The sequence below is a fragment of the Raphanus sativus genome, unplaced genomic scaffold, assembly GCF_000801105.2.
Source record: "Raphanus sativus cultivar WK10039 unplaced genomic scaffold, ASM80110v3 Scaffold0021, whole genome shotgun sequence".
Classification (NCBI taxonomy): domain Eukaryota; kingdom Viridiplantae; phylum Streptophyta; class Magnoliopsida; order Brassicales; family Brassicaceae; genus Raphanus; species Raphanus sativus.
In genome coordinates, this window is record NW_026615346.1 from 72,631 (window position 1) to 82,725 (window position 10,095).

Below are 10,095 nucleotides of genomic sequence, written 5' to 3' on the forward strand. Positions count from 1 at the left end.
TAATATCAACCATAAAATCTGCAAAAATAACTAGTCTAATGGTCAAATATTTCTATTTTCTATAAAAAATAAATTGTTCAAAACTAGCCCGCAATAGTTTTTTTTTTGGCTTGTAGCTTCAACAAAACAAAGACCGGCTTTGAGTAAATTATAGAATTTTGAACGAGTATCATCATTATGCGATTCACCATACTTTTTACAATTACATATTTGCAATTTCATCCATCAATACAATCTTTTTTTTTGGTCAAAAATCCACAGAATTTTTGTACATTAAAACAAATATTTTGAAAAACAATTCTGCCTCTAATCACAACATATTTTGTTTGTGAATCTGCAAATATATTTCTACTCTTGAGAATATATCAAGTTTACATTCTTAGAATTATTCTGCAAAAGTCAAAAACATCTATTTCTAAAAAAAACAAGGGAAATTTGTCAAAACGGAACGAAAATTCAGTATAGTTGTCCGTATAGTATAAAACCAACATTTAATTGTCCTTTTAGTATAATTTTTTTTATAATCCCAAAACTAACCCTTGATTAATCTAATTAAACACAATAAATTAATAGAATTTTTAAAAATAATAATTAAAAACGTTTAAAAAGGGAAAATAAAATAAAAACTTTTAAATTTTTAATAAAAAATAAACTTTATAAAAATTAATAAAATAAAAATAAAATAATTTAAATTTTTTTAAATAAAAAACGTTAAATCAACCTAATAAAAAACAGTTTACAGTTTTATTTTTATAAAAGGTTTAAAATGTTTGTAAACTTTTTAATTTTATCAAAATTTTTAGTAAAAATAAAAAAATTATAAAATGTATTTTTATAAAGTTTGTTTAAACTTTTTATCAAAAACTTTTTGTAAAATTTTATTTTTATAAAGTTTACAAATTTTATAAATTTTGTTTAAAGTTTTTATTAAACACATTAAGCTAAAGAATTTTTAAAATTTAATTAAAAGGTTTAATAAGGGAAAATAATTTTTTTTTAATTTAACGGTTTAAAGAAGTTTTTATTTAACGTTTTTATTAAAAAATTTGTAAATTATTTTTATTTTTACAAAGTTTAATTTTATTAAAAATAAAAAAAATATTTTATTTAACAAAATTAAACTTTGTAAAAATAAAAATAATTTACAATTTTTTAATAAAAACGTTAAATAAACTTATTAAAAACATTTTACAAAGTTTTATTTTTATAAAAAAGTTTAAAACGATTTAATAAAACTTTAATTAAATAAAAAATTTAAACTTTATTAAAATAAAAATAAAACTTTACAAAAAATTTTGATAAAACTTCAAACTAACTTTATAAAAAAAAACATTTTACAAAGTTTTATTTTTCTAAAAAGTTTAATCCGTAAAACTCAGTCATAAACCATAAACTAGACTTATTAACGATCCATAAAACATTCGTTTGATAAATCAAAATTTGTGATCTACATGGAGATTATTTTAATATGTCTATCTGGAAGACTGATCCTTTTTTTAAGAGTTGGCCTAGGTCTAACATTATACTTTAATAGAAATAAATTGTAGAATGTTGATCGAAGAAATGCTTTTTATTAAAAAAAGTTTCATCTTTCAAATAGTGTATGAAAAATATCAAATTATGGTTTTATTTTCTCTCTTTTAAAAATAAAAATTCATGTTTTACTATATAAATGTACCTGAGAAGTAACTTGGAAGTAATATCTAGTGTAATAAAGTTCAACCTTATATAAGTAGAAGACATAAAAAACTTATTAATTAGATTCCACTGATATATTCGCCCGACACCAGCAAATAAAAATCATGTTCTCAGTCACCCCAATTTCACGGTAGATCAACTTATTGATCCAGAACTGTGTATCTGGAACTCATAAGCAATTAAGACTTTGGTGGATTCCAATGATGTCAGTATTATTGAAAGCATACCATTGGGTAGGTTTCATAGCATAGATAGGGATGGATGGCATTTTACTCAGAATTAGAAAACACTCGGTTAAATCTGGGTATCAAGTGGAACGGGTATTTCCGGACAAGGGCAAAAATTTACCAGTTTTTGGTCCTACGGTTGATTTTCTTAAGGCGCATTGCTGGAAAATCCGCTGTCCACCAAAGATTAAACACTTTTTATGGCAAATAGTGTCAGGATGTATTTCAGTGAGGAAGAATTTACACTCACGAGGATTATCAGGAGATTTATATTGTGATAAGTGTGGTGTTCCGGAGGAATCAATTAATCATGTATTTTTGAATGTCCTCCAGTGCGTTAAGTTTGGGCACTATCCCAGATTATATCTAATCAAACCATTTTTCCCGCTGAATCTATTTTTACTAATACGGACTATTTATTTTGGAGAGTTCTTCCGGAATTAGAGGATCATCAGTTTGCATGTATCTTATGATATATTTGGAAAGGAAGGAATAACAAGATTTTTAGCAAATTGGATATTGAACCTATGAATATCCTAAAACTAGCGGGAACAGAATCAAGGCTTTGGAAGGAGGCAGAAATTATCCCTACATCAGTAATAGGTCTACATCATTCGGATTTACCGTCCATTCCAGAACGGTGGTATTTTATTGATAGATCCTAGAAAGACAAAGAAAATTTCTAAGGGCAAAGATGGTATAGTACCTTTGAGGGACTCGATGGACTTATGGAAGTACGGAACGTCAGGGTTCTTTATCTCTTCTCCACTCAAAGATTGAAGCTTTACTTTGGGCTATGGAGTGTATGCGGAATCTGAGGCAATACATGGTTACATTTGCGACAGATTGTTCTCAATTGGTGAAGATGGTTTCAGAACCAGAAGAATGACATGTTTTGTAACTTATTTAGCAGATATCGAGACTTTGAAAAGAAGTTTTTACAGTTCAGATATTATTTACGTCTCTCGCACGAAGAATCTAAAAATCGATAGTCTCGCAGGATATGCTAAGAAGCAACCGACCTTTATTATACATGTGGATGCAGGATTACCGGTTTGATTTACAGAGTACTCTGTAAAATCGATGACAAGAAAAAATAGATTCCACTGATATCAATATACATTTCTTTTTACGGTTGATACACATTTAGAAAAGACTTGCCGCAAACAAAAAAAAAAATCTTGTTTAGACTTTATATTTCACACATGGTTCTTTAAGTCTATGATCCATGATTCGAGAACATTTTTTTGGTTGTGCTAAATACAACTATTATTAAAGATAAGTAATTAAAAAATTACAGTAATATACAACTGTTTACGGGCCTAACTCGAGGATCAATGGTCCCCCGGGCTAGTCTTAAGGGTACGAATGAAGACTAAAGACAATGCAATTCTTTCACGCATCTAATCCCTTAATAAGATTTCATAGTCTATATTTGAAAAGTGATTTTGAGAAGTAAATTATGACATATTTACATTTAGTGTTGATTTATATTTAAGATAATTTTTTAAAAATATGATAATAACTTATAAATCATTATAACATATTTACATTTAATATTTATTTATATTTAAGGTAAGTTTTTAAAATATGGTAATAACTTATATATCATAATTAATAATTAATATAACAATAAATAATAATTAAATAGAATTATAATAATAATTAAAATTTCGAAATATATTTAGTTATATTTTATAAGTATATAATTTTTATTACAAAAACAATTCTTCAAAATACTATGCAATTTTTTAAAAAAAAATAATAAATTTTTAAATAATGACATGGACATTTACGTTTATTGTTGATTTGTATTTTTAGTAAATTTTTAAAATATGGTGATAACTCATAGATCATCATTAATATAGTAATAAATTATATAATGTTATAAATAGAAATATTATATTTGGAATTTTCAAAATTTAATTATTTTTATAATTATTATTAGTAAAACAATTCTCCAAAATTATACAGTTTTAAATGTAATTTTCTAATCCCAATACTATTAGTTTATTTTTAATATCCATAAATTTTTTAAAAAATTATTTTAGTTTTATGTTTTGATAATTATACACTTAACAAAAATTCCTCTTACATTTACAAAATTTGATTTAATCTATTTAAAAATAAATAAATTAAAGAATATTTCAAAAATTGTAATTTTAAATATATACAAATATATTACTAAACATACATTTAATAAAAATATTTTTTTAATCTTAAATTTTTATTATATATTGTAAGCAAATAACAAAATCAAAAACTAAAAAAAACAAAAATTAACAAAAATTTGTATTTTAAAATAAATTTAAATTTTTAAATTTTATTTTGCACATGGTGCAGGAAAACACCTAGTTTCTTTTAATTGACTAGAAAAATACTTAAAATTTATTAATATTTTCATAAAAATATACAACTGTTTAGATTATTTTTCGTTATGTTTTGATAGAAATATTATAACGAAAATGGGATCTTCGTAAAAATTAAGAAAATGCATAAGTAAGATTTAAACATAAGAGTGCAAATGCGTAGTGAATATATATTTTTTCTGTTCCAGTTAGTCTTTTCTTTTCTAAATTTATTATAGAGTTTTGATCCATTCCGTACTTAGGAAGATTAGGCCACTAGATAAACATATTTTCCATATTAAAATTATTATAATGTATCGTATTTTATTTAACCGTATGTGCTGTCTAGTACTTTTGTTCCCACCTCCATAAAATGATAATTTGTTTTTGGTCAACATTTTAACAATCGGTATATTGTCCCTTGTATAATACGAAATTACGAATGACACCACATAAAACTCTTCCAACATCACAGTGAAATATAACTGTCTAAAACAGCTTTTCCTCTATTTGGAATGTAGAGTACTTAAAAGTTAAAAACATTGAAAATCAAAAACTACACCGTCAAATCAGGTGACAAAAATTTTGTACTAACCACCGCTTAAAATATAGATTTCATAACGAAGATTAACTAATTATATAGTCAAATATTAATCATTTTGTCGACTTGAAACAATAATTGCTATAGTGAGCCCAATATATAGTAGTACAATATCACACTTGTGGTTAATTTTGCAAACTATATAAGTATCAAAAGCGTCTGCCCGGGATTTATTTAACCTGTTAAACTTTAGTTTATATAATAAATTTATAACAGATTATTTTTAAAAATCTGATTTATGTACTTTATAATTGTATTACACTATTTTTTCATTAATATACTCCATCTGTTTCATATTAAGTGTCGTTGTGGAGAAAATGTCTCGTTGCAAAATAAATATCGTTTTAGTATTTCAGTGCAGAATTTATTAATTTTATTCTCCTATTTATTTTTTATTGATTGAAATATGAGTAGGTATATGAACAATGATGTTTTTATATTAAAAATATGCAAAATTAAATGATTTGTTAATCTGTGTGTAGAAATTTAAAACAACACTTGATATGAAACATATGAAGTATAATGTTTCAAAATACAATTTTGCCAGTCAGTTTTGTGGAATTAATCTATTTTGAATTGTTTAGTAAATTTTTTTGCTAATCTTAAGTAGTAAAAATAAAAATGAAGTAAATGAAAAAAGAAAAGAGAGTCTTTTTATATTCGTGAAAATCATATAGTAGTTCATATTTTTATTAATAATGGTTCTAAATTTTTGTTTTACGTATTATCTTTTGTGTTTTTATAATTCATTAAGTTTTCAGAATTATAATTGTATTAAGTTAGGTAGTAAATTTTGTTTTAAAAAAATTCGAACTTATAAGCATATATCAATTATCAAGCACGAGATTCTTTTTAATTTACAGAAAGTTTGTACGTAATTATGTATTTTTACAATTGTATAATTTTGGTTTAAAATTGTTTGTTTTTGTATTATTTTTCTTATAGCTAAATTTTTAGATATCGGAAATAATTAAAACACTGTTCGGTTAATATATAAGTGTAACTAAAAAGTTGCTAACTTTGAAGGCTATAAACAATTATCATAAACACCATTAATAATACTCCCTCTGTTTTTTTATATAGGTAGTTTTAGCTAAAAAAATGTTTTACAGTGTAAGGTGTTTACATAATTCAAAGCAATTTTGCATTAATTAGATATTGTGTGTCCAATACAATAATACATACATTTTTATTATTGATGGAGATTGTATACTAAATGCTACTTTTTTAAAAATAATAACTTTTTTGATATTAAGACTTTTAACTAAAACTACCTGCAAATAAAAACAAAAACGTGCCTTGACAAAAGAAACTATAGTTAGTTTACAAATGTATCAATATTATCTTTATTTTTGTGTAATTAGTTTATGTAGGTCTCATAAATTTTGGTCCAGAATCAAAAGATACAATTAGCCTTAATGACATTAATTACAATGACATACTTTGTAATATCCCACATATAATCAAGGTTTGTTTTAAAGTGTACTTCTCTAGATGTGATTAATAGGCATATATCAAGGGAAATTTTCAATCCCGAAAATTGTAGTCCTGACATACTATAATTTTTTTTTTTTCAAATTAAACTTGTTTTTTATATGCGTTTTGTAAATGGCTTGTAGTTGTGTACCGTTTGTTCGGTTAATCTTTTTTAATCTAACATATTGAGCTTGAACTTGGAGAGTAAAGAAGATTGAATGTTCACCACTGGACACTCTTCTTTTTTTTTGTGTTTTCAGTTTTGTGACTGTGTGGATTGATTTGTACCTTTGTCCACATTTGAAGGCCTTTTATTGTGTTCACCAACCACGTGTTTTCTTTTAGTACATCCTTTCTCAATTTCACCGAATCAAATTCTCAACGATCAAAAGAAAACCCAAAAAGCCTTATTTGGTGCTCTTGGCATTTCGATTTACAAACTAACTCGACTTAAGGTATAATTTTTCTGTTTTTTGTTTTCAAATCTGTTTGATCTTGTAACGAAATATATTTCTAAAGTAACACAATGATTAAATATATAAAATATATAAAATATTTTAGATGGATTCGTACATACAAAAGTTACATTTAATAATATGAAAAAAGAGGAGGCATCTTGAAGGATTATATATGAACCAAGTGTACTTTATGAGTCTGTGAAAACGAGGACAAAATTTAATTTGAAGTGTATCTACTCTTAAAAGACAACAGGCAAACTATTAACTACTCCATTTGTTTCATAATAAGTGTTACTTTAAACTCATTTTCTTGTTACACAAAGAGTGTCACTTTACAATTCCAATGTAAATTCTACTAACTTTCAGTTGAAAATTAATTGCAAACTGCATTGATTTTATAAATAATTTTATTTATCTAAAATACTATTGGTCAAGAGGTATAATTAATTACAACTTACATATATTTCAACAACTTTCTTAATCTGTGTGAAAAATGTCACAACGGCACTCTTTAAAAAACAGAGGGAGTATATGACAAAAGAGTACGAATAAACAACTAAATTTTGTTTGATTGTTTATATAAAGTTTGAAATATATAGCATAAAAAACCAATGGATAAATTATGATGCATCTCCTAAGTAATAAGAATTCGGGAGAAATCAGAATAAGGTTTTCATTTTCATGTGATAGCATTGCAAACTGTTTTTATGCTTTATACTGGTTAAAAAACACTAATCTCGTGATTAACAACTAGATTATGGATGCTTCTATAAACATTATGCAGTGATCAATAACACAAGTCACTATTCCTTGGATTCTTTCGCACGTGATAAAATTTGGCGTTGTACTTGTACGTGTATGTATGTGACAATATAGAAACATATGAACTAAAATAAACAAACAAACAAGAAAAGGAACGGAAATTGGAGAAAATGAAAGAATGTTGATGGGAAAGAAGAATAGTTAATTAGGGTCATCTCGTGTTCCAAAACCTTTGAAAACTCAAAAGCATATTCACTTTATTTTTCCATAGCTTTAGACAACACTTATCTACTTCTCATTTGTCCACGTATTTTATTTTCGTTTTTTTTCTTCTCGTTTTATTTTATGTGTACTACTACTCACTTTGTATGCATACCAATCTCTATTTATAGTTTCAAATGATTTATAGTTTCAAATGCGAGTAGGAATACTTTAGGTGGGATTAAGGAGACTACGCATGCGTCTCATAAGTCGCAAGACTCATATACAATGCTTGTTTATACACTGCAATATGTTCATATCACATACTCGATGGTCTTGCCATCAAACAAAATAACAAATTTTTAAGTTCCATCTCACAATACAGTGTTACACTCGAGGTTTTCGAGTTATATTACCTTGATGGTTTCTGTTCAGCTTCCTAAGCTAATAGTTTAATTTGTAATTAATTATTTTGGGTGTCTTTTACATTTTTAAAAACATGTTAGTTGACAAACAGACCCGTTTTGTAAAAAGATGCGAAATAACATAACACGAATATACCCATGACATTAATTATTTGGTCGATCGTTCGGCCTCGTTGCTTATTGCCTTGGTGGTCGATCTTTTGAAGTAATTATAAATAACAGTGAACGGTCCAATTAAAAAGTACCTACAATGGGCTCAAATTAAGGCTCATTAACGAAGCTATGTAAATTCAACAAGGCCATACAATAGACCGTGAACGATCCCACACGTACGTCTCTCCATTTGGAGTCTATGATTTGAACTCTAGTTTTATAAAAAAGAAAACACTTTCCATACTGATGTTCTGAAGCTTAAGATATGAACATATCAAAAAGAGAAGCAATGTGATATGTGGTGGTTATGTTTGATAACCCATTTCAGAAGCAAAGGTAAAACTATTATAACTTTTTGGACTTATTATATATGTACATAAAGCCTTCTTGTGTTTTAGTGAACTGCCATCACTAAATCCAATCATAAACAACTGCAGATTCCCGACTTAGTCCCACAAATCCCACATGCATATGCGTAACAGCACGACCATTGTAAGTTTGTAACTTATAAGAAAAAAGATATCAACCAATACGATAAAATAAAAGAAAAATCCCCTATCTATTATTTTCCTTGTAAAAAGAGTATTTACAAAGATTTTCCCGGAAGTTTAAGGAAATATTAATAATAAATTGGCAAGTTGCTAAAGTGTTATACACCGAAGCACAATCACAGAACAAACAACTCCATTTGTTATTTTTCTCTGTATTTACCAAATATCAACATGCAGCTGAAGCACTCCATCTTTGAACAACAATATATTTACACATATCAGGCTGATTGATATTAAAATTTACAATAAGGTTTGAATTTTTAATCCAAGCATGACTCTTTTTCTAATGTTATTACTTAAAGAAACTTATAGCAAATGTAATATAAGAAGTGGTGCTGTTTGGTCCAACCACGTTATCCACCCTAAGTCACCATCCACGAATTTTGTATGATTTGTAATGCGGTGAGAGACAGTGTGGTATATCTGGTTTAAGCGCGGTGCACAGTTGCCATGTTTTGTTAACTGTATATAGTGGTTGTATTAATATTGTGTCATAATTTTAATTTAAATCCCAAAATATACATAATACATATATGAATTGAAGACAACCAAATAGTCGAATTTTGATAGAAATTATAACCACACGACAATTTTCAAGATCGTCATTTAATTGTTTTGCTTACTAGTCTACAGTATAACAGATAATACAGATCAATATATTCTTCACTACATATATGTCGCATGATCCATTTATTCTACGCCATCCATTTGATAGTCATTATTCGAACAATAGACATCATCTCAATTCCAAGAAGATCGGATAAGAAACCACATGGACAAAGTCACAAAGATCAACGGTAGTCACATGCATATGGTGGCATTTCGTGTTCTGTGGACAGAACCAAAGCCAATATCTTCGTGATCATGTCTCGTCTTAATTATTGAAAATTTGAAACAAGTAAAAGTATAAAACTTCCAAATTTTAGCAAAAAAAAAAAGTATAAACTTATAATTAAACCCCATGTGGATTTATCATTCTAATCGATCAGTCTCACCGTATTCGACTTTATGACCCATGATTGCTCCCTTAAAGTTTCAAAAGTAAACTTATTCTTCCATTTTTTTTGGAAAGCCATTATAATTCGTACTTCAACTTTATGAATACGCGAGCGATCTCGAATATCGGATACGGGAAGAATAATACATTCTACATATATAATGCCTTTCAATTATAAGTACTTATATATTTAATTTG